Source organism: Pseudorasbora parva, chromosome 14, assembly GCF_024679245.1.
Source record: "Pseudorasbora parva isolate DD20220531a chromosome 14, ASM2467924v1, whole genome shotgun sequence".
NCBI classification, from domain to species: Eukaryota; Metazoa; Chordata; class Actinopteri; order Cypriniformes; family Gobionidae; genus Pseudorasbora; species Pseudorasbora parva.
In genome coordinates, this window is record NC_090185.1 from 31,207,474 (window position 1) to 31,222,507 (window position 15,034).

The 15,034-nt window shown below is 39.7% G+C and overlaps 1 protein-coding gene across 4 annotated transcripts in view; it reads left to right on the forward strand.

Annotated features, from left to right (window-relative positions):
- add3a (adducin 3 (gamma) a) overlaps positions 1-15,034 on the forward strand; it is a 159,091-nt gene that overhangs the window by 83,757 nt on the left and 60,300 nt on the right. Inside the window, exon 1 of one of the 4 annotated variants that reach the window (XM_067416255.1) lies at positions 7,025-7,140. The exons of the other annotated variants lie outside the window; for them this stretch is intronic. The gene's annotated coding sequence lies outside the window, so the exon portion shown is untranslated. Of the gene's footprint in view, positions 1-7,024; positions 7,141-15,034 lie in introns of those variants that run through there. 4 annotated transcript variants of the gene reach the window in all.

Below are 15,034 nucleotides of genomic sequence, written 5' to 3' on the forward strand. Positions count from 1 at the left end.
TGTACATTTATCGTCTTGGTGACTAAGAATAACGAAGGGAGACGTTGCTTCGTTTTCGACGTTTAATGGAACAAAACAAACAAAACAAGAGTGAATACAGCGTGTGCTTGCTCAGCAAATCATTCACAAGATGGCTCCTTGCTCAAGCTCCTGAACATCAACAAAACAGTCACGTGACCTTTCACCATGGCACACTGCATCTTGGGAAATGAAGTCCGTTTCAATACAGTTCACCAATCATAATGACACATAGATTGTTTTTAACCACATATGAATCTCACACATGAGCTATTAATCTTAATGCTGTTTATTAATGTTAACTTATTCATCTTAACTTAACTATTCTTTTAAATGATCTTCCAACAAATAAATTCTCAACATTCAAAAATTGTCGCAATCAATTTGGCAACAAAAACATGTGATCCATAATATTAAAAAAAACCTAGGTGTCGAGAGTGTGTGTATGCTCATCTGTATGTGTATGATATGTGTTTGCATTTATGCTCAATTTAGACTTGGGCACTTTTGCAGGAAACTAAGTTAATTTACAACTCAACTCAGCTCAAAGTAGGCTACAGTAGCAAAAGAATTAAGACCTGCTCCAAACAGTAGTCTACCAACATGGCAAAAAACAAAACATGTGCCTATATCTGTGTGTGTGTGTGTGTGTGCGTGCGTGCGTGGGTTCTCTATGGAAAAGTTTCATTCATTCATATCAAGAGGTGGCCAGGCTGGACCCCGATGCTTTTAATAAGAGGTGTTTATTTAAGCGACACAATAGATTCTTTTAAAACTTGAAGACGATTTATCTTTTGTCACCACACGGAAGACGCACGTGCAACAGCGAACTGAGCACTCGGAAACAACTAGATAGTGCATGTATTTCGCGCTCATTGCCAAAGGTGTCCTTTGAAAGGCTCGCGCGCATTTGTGCGCGTCTGCGCGAGGCAGAAAGGAACGTAGAAAGTGAAGTATATCCGCAACTTGGCAGTTGTGTTTCCAATTTAAGCTTGATCTTCAGAAATGTAGCGATGCTACTGCCCAACACTGACAAGGAGAACTGATTGCACGTGTGACAGAGCTTCTGCACGCTTTTGTTGTGTGTCATTCAGCGCTATTCCGCCTATCTTCACTTACTGCAAGTTGATCGATAAAGAATTGTAACACATTTTTTATTTTGTGATACGACGGTCTTCGCATTTCATTTGGCTGTAGGCTAAAATTATATTTTACCCGCCAAGGTGGCTAGTGGAAGTGGCTGCCTTACCCGCCAAAGCTGAAATCTACCCGCATTTGGCGGGCTGGCGGGTGTTAATGTCAAGCCCTGTTTGTGTACATTTCAGTGAACCCTTAAACACATACCTAGATTCTTTAGTGAACTGGGATGTCATTCACTACCCTCCTCCTCATTCATTTTTTTTGTAAAAGTTAGACATCACCGTTCTACTAAAATGATAAAAGAATGCCTTTTTTCCCATTGATTTTTAGTTTTTTTTTTTTTTGTAAAAAATTGTATAGGGCCGCTAACGACCCAAGGTGTGTAACGTTGTAAGTATTTTTTTTCTGCACAACAATAATTGAATCTTTGATGCCTGAATAAGTGCATTCCACCTTTTTTGACAAGGTGGCAATGTCTTATACACAATGATGAAGTGACGTTACACTCAAAGTCACCGCAGGCAGAAAACAAAAGAATAGGAAGAATCATCTGCAAAACTTGAAATGGCTCAGTGATTTACTGCAGAGAACTGAGCACTATCAAATATTAGACTCACTGTCACTTGATGGTGGATCTGGTCAAGATCAAACTATTGATTCTTGACAGTTTTGAGAATATGTTTGAGATGGCGAATTTGAGCCAGATGATGAATGTACTGCGAAAAGTAATGATGGTATAAAACATCTGCTCAAACTAAACCCTTCCGATCTCTAAAAGGTAACAAAATAGGCCTATGCTCTATTTTATTCTTCTGTAATTGTTAATCTAATATCAGGAGAGTTTTATATGATCACAGCAGGTAGAGATACATTCGTTATATAGATCCAGGTTGCTAAAGATTTTAATATGTAATGATATTAGTTAAAAAATTAATAAGAGTAATTTGTTTTGAGAATTCGGACTATACTACTTGTTAGTCTGATTTGAGTCACTAAAAAGAACTGGTTTATAGGAGTCATTTGTTTTTGAATCAGACTATGTTGATGGTTGGTGGTGTACAGTATGTTTGTTTTTGCATGCAGTCTGCTTGAACGACAATTGAATGACATTTATTTCCATTATTTTGAGGTACATAGTCTTTTTATGCCGTAGTACTGAATCAGGTAGTTTTGCCCCAAACGGTTGACACACGGTTTTACCAATTCTAGGACTGTCATACAGATACAATGCAATTTTCCAGGACACCTTTTCTGTAATATCCGAGAACATTTTATGCCTGGCATTCCCAAAAAAAGTCACTTACAGAGGTTTTAAAATCATTCAACACAGTAAACATCGTGATAAATTTAAAAGGACCCTTCTTTTTTCTAACGTCGTGTTATATTTAGTGTTTCCAGATCCACACTCATGGCGTCATCATTTATGGAAAGTGTTTGAGAATTTATTAGTGTTGAAGTACGAATTTGCTGATACACTTGAGACTTGATTTGGAGAAAACAAAACTAATTTTCCTAAGTTTGAGGTAAAAAAATGAATACCTCTGGTATGTAAACGTGTGAATCGTTGTGTATAATTATAAACAAGCTTTTGCATTATATGACTGCCACCGTGTCAAGCATTGGGAAAGTGGAAGAGCCAGCTCCTGTACCCTCAGGCTAACCATAAATCATTCATTCTGATCCCGTTTACAGTGCGAAAAGATGCCATCACTCAGCTTCACAAGCTCCACCCACACATCCCAGAATCCCAAGAGCTACTCTCGATATGTGCACAGATGTCATTAAAGAGTCAATAAACTGGAGTGAGTGCCGCTTTCCCCAATACTAAAATTCCTGACGACCGTCCCAAGAGATTTAAAAGCTACACTTCAAGAGAAATTTTGCATTTTGCCAAAAGCCAGACAATATCCAGTTGCCTGTGGTTTCAACGCTCGCAGTAAATTACTTGACGTTATTACTTTTGTTCTGTAAACTGGGATCTGAAATCCACACTGGCACTATAAGAGCTGTAAATCATACTGTAAGTTCTCTATTAGAAGATCTCTGTAGCACTATGATATTAGGTGATATTTTCAACACTACTGTCAATGTCATAAATAATGCCTTATTTTTTATCCGAGATATTTAGGGTATATAGCATTCATAATAGGTTGTTTCTAGATCACAAGTATAGTCACGCAAGTATTCAGACTATATAATAGGTTCACAGAATCGTTATAAATAAGCCTACACATAGTATATTGAAGTGTTTGATGATGTACAGCGTGCATAATCTAGATCTTTAGATCACAAAACATGTGGTCTCACGGTTTGGATTCTCAAAACACATTTTGATCAAGGCATTTTCTCCTTTTTAGCTCAGTAAAATGGACCGCCAAGTACTTGATCTGGATCTTGAAGTCTAGTCTTGGGGTTTGTTCTTATTCTGTAAATGTGTCTAGTCTTGATCTAGGTTTTTGGGTTACTGCAGGTCTTGGTATCTGGGTCTTAAGGTTTCTAATCTTGGTTTGGGTCTGGGGGTCTAGTTGTGGTCTGGTTTCAGTTTTGAAAGTGGGCCTTGGAGTCTGATCTGGGTCTTGGGGTCTGGTCTGGGTCTTGGGGTCTGGTCTGTTGGAGACGTGGCTTTGAGGTTAGCACACGATCTGATGTTATTTATCTGTTTATATTCAAAGTCTTGTGGATTTTGACCAATGTCTGTTAGCATTGTGGTTAATCTATATGGGAGAGCTCTCCTGCATGTTGACAATTCACTTTTAGTAGAATAAATTTTTATTCAAGGGCATTAAATTGAGCAAAAGTAACAGTAAAGACATTTTTAATGTTATAAAAGATTAAAATTTCTAATTAATTCAGTTCTTTTTTCACAATATTACAGTTTTGACTTTATTATTGATCAAATAAATGGAGCTTTTGTGAATATGAGGCTTCTTTCAAAAACATTAAAAATCGTATCAACACAAACCCCAAACTTTGAAATGATAGTGTATGCATTTTAAAATGTAGTTTTCATCTTCTGGCAAATTGGTCATTTTAATGTCTATTGATAAATCATCCTGCACTCACTTATTTTGTCCAATCACGTGCTCTCTAGAAGCAAAATGACCCTCCTCCTCTTACCCTTTCATTCTTTCATTTTAATAATGCTAAAAAAAATCAATGCTATGCTGTCATCAGATGTTTTCCTATTATTGGACAGATCCTAACCTGAGATGTAATGTGAAATTGCTGTAATAGTGTACATGCTGTTATGAAGCATTCCCTTCATTCAACCTCTGCTATCCTTTACTCATTCGATCACTTGGCTTTAAAATTAAACAACAGGAAACCTCCCTTTCTCGCTGTACTTGCAGGTGTACTGTGCATATAACAAATGGTTGTGTGTGGCTGTGTGTCTGCGCGACCACGTATGTGTCTTGGCGGTCCGTAGCCCCGAGAGTGTGTAGACTAATGGTGTTTGTGAGAGATTGAGTAATGTGGAGTCAGGCTTCATGATAAACTGAACCAAATGTATTGGGGTTGGGTCTGGGCTCACGGGCCGGGACTCGGGGCATTCCTCTGCAGTGATGTAGATATGACATGCTTGCAACAATCAAAGAAAAGCAGACTTTTATGCTCAGAAAGAGTTTGTTTATGAACACGCTGAAGTTATTTTTGTGTCATTGGGCCGGATTCTGCTTGATTTAGGATGGCAGAGCCTGATTTGGCAGGAAGCGGGATTGACCCATGAGGATACGTGTATGTGCGTCTGGTTTCACTTGGAGCTCATTTGGAGGATTTTGGCGATGTAGAAGTTAATCATCGTTTCCTTCTAGCAATGCAGTTCTCTCATGTAGGCCTAGAGATTTTCATAATGCAACCTTCCTATGGTTTTGTTGTCAATAAAAATGATGTATAGTCTGTTGTCTGTTGTCTAAAGAAATTAACAATAAAACACAAAAAAGTCATTTGAGATGCTACAAGTTAATGTTTTGAGTTTATATTTAACATTGTTTTAACATTATTAGCATTCAACCTTAAAAATGAAAAAATGAAATTGATGTCATTAACTCCTCACCCTAATGTCGTTCCACACCCGTAAGACCTCCGTTCATCTTCAGAACACAGTTTAAGATATTTTAGATTTAAGCCGAGACCGTGTCCAAGTGGAGGCACACTATACTGTCCATGTCCAGAAAGGGAATAAAAACATCATTAAAGTTCATATGTGACATCAGTGGGTTAATTAGAATCTCTTGAAACATCGAAAATACATTTTGGTCCAAAAAATAACAAAAACTACGACTTTATTCAGCATTGTCTTCTCTTCCGCGTTCCTTAAATAAATATTCAAACGGCCATGAATCAGTGAATCGATCAATGATTCGGATCGCCAATGTCACGTGATTTCCGCAGTTTGACACGCGATCCGAATCATTGATCGATTCACTGATTCACAACCGTTTGAATCATTATTTGAGGAACACGGAAGAAAAGACAATGCTGAATAAAGTCGTAGTGTTTGTTATTTTTGGACCAAAATGTATTTTCGATGCTTTAAGAGATTCTAATCAACCCACTGAGTTAACCCTTTAAGTGAGGGAAATACTTAAGAAGATAATCGAAATAAAAAGTCAGGAAATTATCATTACCAATTATCGATAAATACAAAATCTCTAATATCGGTTGATAATTAGTTTGGTTGTAGCCATATATGCCAACTTGCTTCCCAGTATCCATATGCTGTCCAGATTGTTCTGTTTCTCCAATATTCCAATACATGTATTTAATCCAAGATGTTAGTAACACACCTGGAAAAAGACTGACGCTTTGGGTGTGCGTGGGGATATGATCCGACTCCCTTTCGGCCAGTCTCACTCTCACGCCATTCGCATTCCTCCATTCAACCCTTCAAAGTCTCATTTCCTTCCAGATTTGCTATCTGACACAGAATGCCAGGTTTGATTTGGTGCTGACAGTGATGTCGTGACAGATCCAGGGAACGAATCTGTTCAGAAAGCGCCACATCTGGTCCGCTTCACTGATCTCTATAGGAGATTGTGGATTTGATTTGAGGAACAAATAGATCTTCCTCCAAATAGATATTTTGAAGAAGGCTTTCTTAAAAATAAAGCTTATTAAATGGTTCTTTGGCAGGGTGTATGGTTCCATGAAGAACGTTTAATATCCAAAGAACCTTTCCATTGCACCAAAGGTTCTTTGTAGTGCAAAAATGTTCTTTAGACTATAAAATGGTTAGGAAAAAATGGTTCTTTAAAGGACCTTTTACAAAACGGTTCTTTGGGGAATCAAAAATGGTTCTTCGATGGCATCACTGTGAAAACCCATTTTTGTTTTTTCCTGGCACCTTTATTTTTAAGGGTGTACAATGCAGGTGTCCGAAATAACATTTAGCTTTGGACACCCTTGACTCTCATTGAATGGACAAAAGAAACCACATTTTTCAAAATATCTTCTTTTGTCTTCCGCAGATGGAACAAAAACATACAAGAATGACATGAAGTAAATGATGACAAATCATGAATCAAGCTTTTCTTCTAAGATTCGGTCTTGATTTAATAAAACACTTTATCCTCTAATCGCAAAGTCGTCATGCCAACTCTGAAAACCCTGAAATCAAGAAACTTTATGTGGACCAATTGTGGGTTCAAAATCCATGTGATGTTTTTCATGATAGAGCAGCGGACAGGCCCCAGGCCCCAGGCTGCGTTGAGAGAGAAAAAAAAATGGGACCGGAATTGTCAGGCCATGAGGCCACACATACGGCATGTGAACCATCACCACAGGGGGACCGAGAGACAGAATTGTGAGAGTTCAGAGGGAAAGTCAGAACTAAGAGAAGCGAGAAAGAGGGTGGGAGAGCGGAGGGATGAAGTCATGACAAAAAGTTTTTAAGCTGAGCTTTGGGCCCCTGTAGCCGGCTGGAGTCTTCAGGGAGGGAAATGGAATATCCATTGTTATCCAGAAACCACAAGGCCAGAAAAGGTAAAGCAATATTCCCTATCCTGTCTCCCGTCAAACAACCTCTCCTATATCTTGCTTTGTCTCTCAGAAACGTCATAAACTTTCAAAGCTTGGCAACTTTAATTGGATTTTAAAAACTAGAGATAAACAGTATATTGAACATATTAGAGATATATTATATTGATGTATTGTTTGATTATTGGAAATTCGCTCATTTCTTCCATTTTTACATAAAGGTTTTACATACCTTTTCCGTCATCTAAAGCGCACTCCGTTTAATCGGTTATGGGTTTTAACACTAAAATAATGATTGATGATGAGTAGTAGGCCAGAATTTTTCTATCTGTACATTATCACACACACATAGACTTCTGTGCTTCCTTGTGTGATGGAAAACAAATTGCTGACTTGATCAGATCCTGTTAACAGATGCATTACGTTGAGCCACTCTCCTAATCTCCATCTTTTTGTATCCGCTATCCGGGCTTTTATCCCATTCAAATCGTAATCCTGCTTTTAGTTGTATTCGCAGTGTTAGTCTTTCTTCAAGAAGCCTGAGAGGATTCCTGAAACAAGCATCTGAGCACCCCATGTGAGCGTTTGTTACTCAATATTTTATTTCGTTATAGTGTCAAGTATTGGATTTCAGGGTCAGGACCCCTTTCACAGTCGAGGAAGCGCCCTGTACTCAAGATGTACCAGCTGTAGAGAGACAGAGAGATGCGGAGGTTATGAATTGCGCCGGCTGTTGTTTTTTTTGAGCATTGTCATTTCCTCTGCAGCTGGAACAGGCGAGAGCGGAGAACAACACAGAGTTTTGGAAAGCTAAACATTTACCCAGCATGAGTTTGGGTGTTCCTCTGTGGAGCGTCACAGAAAACAAGATCAGGAGAGATGGACAGAATCTGTTATCATCAATGCACCATTTCTAAATGTACAAACTAGAAATTACTATGGCTGTGTTCGAAATTGCCCCGTAAACCCTCATTCACTGTTTCCTACATTAATCCACTAATATAGTCCACTTGAAGGAGTGAAGGAAAACGAGTGAGTGAATTCGGACACTGAGTGCAGCCCTGTGGGTTTTATTTTTGCATAGTTTGTGCTTGATGTTTAATAATAATTTAAAACTTAGCAAACTGGTAGCTCCTGTAGTAAGATGAAACATTTATCTTCAACTCTGTCATGGAAAATAGACTCTATTAACTTCAATTACACAATATAATAATCTTGTAAAAAGAAATGTATCTCTTTATGATATTATGGCGTGCCCACATTGACCAGCGGTTGGATGGATGGATGGATGGATGGATGGATGGATGGATGGATGGATGGATGGATGGATGGATGGATGATTCCGCTGCAAGCGCCTTCTTCAGGTCAGACACGGGAATCCATTTGGCACTCAACCCTCATGATGCGTTATGGGTATTCTCTAGCCATTGAGTGCGCATCGGTTGTACGTTATTGTAGTGCATTGTGGGATTGAATGAGTGCACTAGATAACATCCACTATGGTTTCAGACACCACTACAAATGGCTGTCTCCTCAAATAGTGCCCTATTTAAGAGTATAAGGGGAGATTCTGGCACCATCGATGTTGTTTTTCTCCAAGTTTCTAATCAGATAAGTTTGTGGCACTCAAAGTAATTGATTGGCTCTACTGCTCTGCACAAACCGTGCCCTGGCGTACATCAAATTCATGTTAGTATGCAGAACCCACAAGTTAATTTGTGAAGTGTTGTAGAGAGATTAAAGGACAGTATTTTTCTGAAGTCTGTTTATGGTTGGTTACTCACTCCGGGGTGTTTCTCAGAGCACTTCAGTCAGACTGATTACTGCTTTAAACTGTTAGAGTAGGAAAAAAGGCTAATCAAACTGATGGATGCCTTGAACTAGATGTTTCTCAGACACAATATGAAGACTGGCACTCTGGCTACATTTGAAGCACATCATTTGGCATTCAGGTATGCATATTTAAGAGTTTATTTAGTTTTGTTTTATTCTGAATTGAATTAACATTTGTTTTGTGCAATAAAATGTTGTAGTTATTTAGCCATTTTATTTGTTAGTTCTCCTATTGAAGGTAGCGTCCATATAACCGTAAGAAACTCACCTCCGGGCCCAAATCAGTCCGCTTACGGTCTTGTGGACTTACAATGGACACCGCTTGTCTAAGTCCACAAGTCCGTAGGGTGTCCCATTTATCATTTTAGGTTTCAGAAGGGTGCTCACGCTATACGCACTCTTTTTCCAAGCCTGCAAGCTCCACAACAGACATTTATCCAACAGCAAAAGTGGGATTATGTCCCAAAAGTGTGGACTCAAGAGCTTAGGGTTTCATTTGAGACAGGACCCTACCGGTCTGGTCGACATGGCGTAGCTTATTTTATAGTGCTTTCTAAACACGGACTAATCGATTAAGATTAGAGGCAAATTTGTAAATCTCGACTAGTAGTTGACTAAAACTGAGTAGTCACGCAAACTCTAGAAGCAGCCATTCAGAATTCCAAAGTAATGCGCCCCCAGGCTCATGAAGAGCTCTTGTATGCTGAAGCCATGAAAGAAAGGGAACACCACTTTAAAACTCAATATTGAGTCTGCTGGACCACCCAGTGTCTGCGAGACCCCCTGTGAAGGAGATCATGCAAACTGTCTTGAGGCCAGACCTCATTACAAGGCCCATCTGATGATCATTGTGTGAGTAAACAGCCCTGTTTATGAAATAAACACAACAGTTGTGTGGCTTGGTTGAACTCCAGGCCTCAGACAACCGAGTAGTCCTGATCACACTGCAAGACTTCCAGGCATAAAAGTCTGGAAATTATTCATATCTTTGTGGCCTTTACAACTTGAAGTTTCAAACACTCTTGTCTGTCCTCGATTGTTCAGCAAAAATCTAGTCCATTGATTGAGCTGCCAGACCAATCAAACGGACTGCAAAGAAGTCTTCTTCAGTTCGCTACAGGACTCTCTGAATGAATATTCTTAATAGACATTGACTCTAGAGATTCAGCGTATAACGCAATATGTCAGGATCTGTATTATGGACTTGCTTGCGTTTTGGCAGGTGGAGAGCAGAGTTATGGAAGCCATTAACATTCCGTGGCTACATGTGGACACTTGTTTATTTTTCCATATGTGGGTGGGGCAGGGAGAATATTGCACTGTCCGTCATTGGAGACAGAGAGAGGCTCACTAAAGGGGGCCTGAACCCCTCCGCCCTCTCCACTCCCGTCGAACAAAGAGCAAGGACAAATGAGTGCTTGGGAGTCAGTGAGGTGGAAGAAGAGAAGCATTAGTACTGGATGGAGGAATGGGAGCAGTGAGGAAAAAGAAGAGATGGAGGGAGCAGAGGCAATGAAAACAGAGGATAACAAGACTATGCAGAGACATCCCGGCCAAATATTTATTCTGTACCAAGAGGAACAAGGAGAAAAAAGAGAGGAATTTTACAAGCAAACATAAATCAATATATTCTTATGAGTAACCACCATTTTTTTACTTTAAATTAAATGGTGTCTACTTGAAGATCTGTGCTGTAGATCTTGATGTCAGTCAGTTGTTCTTGGGGAAAATTACAGAGTGTAGGCTGTCCTTAGAAGATCTTTCCACTGACCGTCACCAACCCTAATGGACATACAGTAGTGTTTAATATCTCCTTGTGTCTGTTGTAAATCCATTTCAGGGACAAAAAGAAAAAAAGAAAAAAACATGGAAATATGAGAGTCATCCACCAGTTCTGAGCTCACACAATCCATACACTACTCCAAGATGATGCCTTAAACAGAGAAAGGGAGAGAGAAATAAAAGAGAAACTGAGATCATAGTTTGAAAGTGATTTTCTCCCCACTGGTCACTGCTAAGAAGAAGTGAGACAGTCTGGAAGTTATTTTATTGGTTTACCAGTGACCAGTAAATTCAGACACTCTGCCTAACCTTTAAAAAAGCTCACACTCCTCATGTCTCACATTCTGTCTCTTGATCTTAGGGTTTCTTTATGGCAAAAACATTTATCCGGCTGGGTAGGCCTTTACCCAGTTATATTTGTTGTTTGTAAAAAGGGAAAACATGGTATGAAGTTAAAGGTGCCCTAGAATGTTTTGAAACAATATTTTAAATTGTTCTCTGATATCTACATAGAAGGTATGTGGCTTATTTAAGGACAAAAATTGTCCAGATACAGTTTTACAGGTCCCTTTACAACCCTATAAATTGTCTCTAGGATGCAATGCTCTGTTTTTGCCTTATTTGGAAGGGTCATGAATATTAATGTTGAGCTCTGCTCTGATTGGCTTATTTCAGCTGCTCACAGCAGGTCAGCTGTTCAGCGAAGCGGCTGCTGAGTCTTGACAGAACACAGACCAACTGAATGACACTTTAAGCAGAACATCTCAAATGGAAATTGATAAAATGCAGCCTACTTGTTTATTGGTGTTTTCAGATCATCAGCGCGAGAAAGAGCTCAAGTTCGTGCGGTTGCCAGATTTCAGTCATTTAAATCCCCCAAACAGAGCTTTTCTCTGAAAAGAACACATCCGGTGTTTTACCTTAACATGTCCAATCTGGCAACTATATGCACGCGAGCTCCCTCTCGCGCGCCGGTGATCTGAAAACACCATTAAACAAGTAAGCTGCATTTAAGCAATCTCCATTTGAGATGTTCTGCTTAAAGTGTCATTCAGTCTACATTTTAGACAACGATATTGCATGTTTATATAACGTTAGTCAATGTAGGATACTCAGTGACTGTGATGTACTCTTAATACAAGCGTGCGAAAACATCATAGGCCTACTTCAGTTCTCAAAATATAAATATATAACTTATATTTTTACAAAATGAATAGCCTTGTCAAATGACTATCGTTTTAACTTATATGGTGGAAAAGGTGACGTTTGCTAGAAGGATCGAGTGTACGATCTGTAAGCAAAGTATCTACGGTTGTATTTTGTAATACAAAATAATATTAACCTTTGTCATTAGACACACTATTTAGTTTTGTATGGTACTTGGTGTTTCCTATTGTTACTTTACTAGCATCTTGCGTCCTCTAGACAATGCGTTCTCTCTAAGAAACTTTCAGCTTAATCAGAAATTGTTTAAACAGCTAGTCAATAAGTGGATAAATCACTACTTATTGCTTGCAGGAATACAGTTGCCCCTTTCTTCAGTTTAAGACGCTGAGCGAAGCTTGCTTGAAATGGGCCGAACAAACGAACGTTTTGTTGTGGTATCCGATTATAATAAACCTCAACCATGACTGTTGACATATGAAAAGTCCTCATGTCTCCTGCAAAGCCTAAACATGACGTGTGTCATGAGAGCCATTTTGCTATCCTCCAGTGTCTTGTTTACCATCAGTAGATTCGGCTTCGTCAGTTCCGCCTCACAATGAACATGTTTGGACAGATGCAAATGTTGGCGGCGTGCATATAAATGATCCCCAAAGCTTGCGTCATGGTTGGCCTGATGTTGAGAAGCACTTTTTTGTCCGTGGTGTATTTGATTCATGAGATTTACATAAGAAGTTGGAGACAATGGTGTTTGAGACTCACAGTATGTGATGTCCATGTACTGAACACTTATTATTTCACTATGGCAAGGTTAATTCAATTTTTCATTCTAGGTCACCTTTAAATAATATTCCAGAATGAGGTCTTGATACCTGGAATACTTTGGGGATCTAAATCTAAATCAAACCCTTGAACCCTTAAAATGTCCTGAAGGTAAAATTTATTTCTAACTATAAAGATGCTGTTACAGTGTTCCTCTCTCAGTTTGTGACAGTTTTTGTGCACATTGACGCTCACACTTTGTGACACGTTTTCTTGTGCCTCAGACCCAGCCTGGAATGGCCCATTGAAGAGAGCTGAGTAATTTGACTCAGTGTAGATTCAACACTCAAAGAGATAAAAAATAAACCTTCACCCAGCACAGGTTTATATTTCAAGTCTCTTAGCCTTTGAGGCATGTGGGATCCACACCCAGCACCTTTTATGAGTGGATACTTAGATGATATCTTCATGCTTCAGATGGCATGATTTGTGATGACTTTGCAGAAAGGAAACATTTTACAAACCTGTCTGGATCACCTCAGCACAATCACAGCTGTGATGCTAAAACTCTTTCATCCCATTTCTCAGGTCACATCCTTTAAAACTTGCTACAGATGACCTGCCTGTTTTGCGTCACGTGTGTGTGTTTACAGTTAGCAGCAATGCAGCGATTCCTTGAGCGGTCAGTACCATCCTCCCTGAGCGGTCTGCACTCATTCATTACTCCCTCACTCTGTGGGGTGTGGAAGGAAACAGCTGGAAGGAGTGACCTTTAGACTTATATCAACACACAAAGAAGGATACGATCCATATGACTCAGTGAGCGCAACTACTCCAGTGAAAAGGCTCTCGGACCGCCTCAGCGACCCTGACTTTGACAGCTGTGTGTATTGGTGGTTCATTGTCAAGGCTTTTCCTGAGGAACAAAGTCTTACATACTTGTGGGCAGGGTTTCTAGTAAAACTTAGAGGGTCTGGGATGAAGTTTTTAGAAGTAGGCCAGCTTGTCTGCATGCCCAATGAGTGGGCTATACCATAGAAGGCTTCCTATATCTGGAACAATGTTCCAGGGTGTCCACCCCCAATCTCTTGTTTGTTGGAAATGGGATAACTCCAGTCGATTTATATTGGTTGTTTTTGGACTTCAATGTTGTTGAACTTGATTGCAATTGGTAACCTCAGTGTTCGAGAATTCTTGACTGGAATTCAAAACTGGAGAACGTCTTGTGAGTTTAGAAGTTACTGTTGGTTCTGAGTCACATATTACTCATGCTCTCTCTTTGTATGTTGTCCCAGTGGACAGTGCAAGCTCTGGCTGGATGCCTGTGACCCTGCAGGATCCCTTTGTCTATCAGGAAGTTTGGCTCCTCATTTTCTGTCTCTTGATCTGCCTCATCCCAACTGCAGACACCCATCACCACTGAGATATTAATGGCCAATTGCACAAGCAGTAGAATGTGTTCTTGTCACTACTCTATTTAGTTGTGCTGTTCTCCTTCTGAAATTTTGCAGTAAGTCCAGTGACAGGTCCTGTTGTCCCTTGAATGGACAAAAGCAACTCCCACAAACTCTTCTATCTTTTTAGGAGGCTGATCTTGAACATTGGTACTAGCTGAATGGTGTTTCGGCAGGAGGTGGTGCAGCATAAATGGATTTGGCAGGAGAAGTGATAGCTCCCGCTGATGGGTGAGCGGACATCTATGGGTCTCTGTCTTGGCCTTTACTGCTGGTTCAGCTTGGAGCTGACCTTCTGCTCACTTCGCAGGGGCTCCGGAATTTTCCAAACCCCTGCCGATGGGTGTTTAGCATTGATACACAGTGGGGCATCCGCAGTTCTCCCAGAAAAAAATGGAGAAATAACCACCTCGGTGGGGACTTGATTTACTTCCTCCAGCTGAACAGTCTTCTATTCCAAACCTGCCAGATTGGAAAAGAGCCTTGCAGCTTTCAGTGCTAGTTAAAAGATCATGCATAATACATTATAATCATAGCCAATATTCAACTACAGTTGAATCCTTTCATCTTAAAGAGATCAATTCAGACATTGAATATTGAGAACCACTCTTCAGTTTAGTCGACAGTCTTCTCTGTCAGCTTTTCCCCATAAATTAATTTGCACCCTTGAGTACCCAAGAGAAACTAGTTCAAATGAATAACCTAGAAACTAAGCTGTGCCGGAAACTTGTTGCATCTGCACTGATTGTTTGCATCTAAACTTGACTGTAGTTTAAAACAAGCCCAGAAAGGACTGAGATCAAAGTGTTTAGCAAGCCTTTCAGAAGACTCTTGCCTTTAGATGAGAGACCCCTGAATAAAACTTTTTTTCCCCCTTCAGTTGGGGTGAATTCCTGAGCAGGACA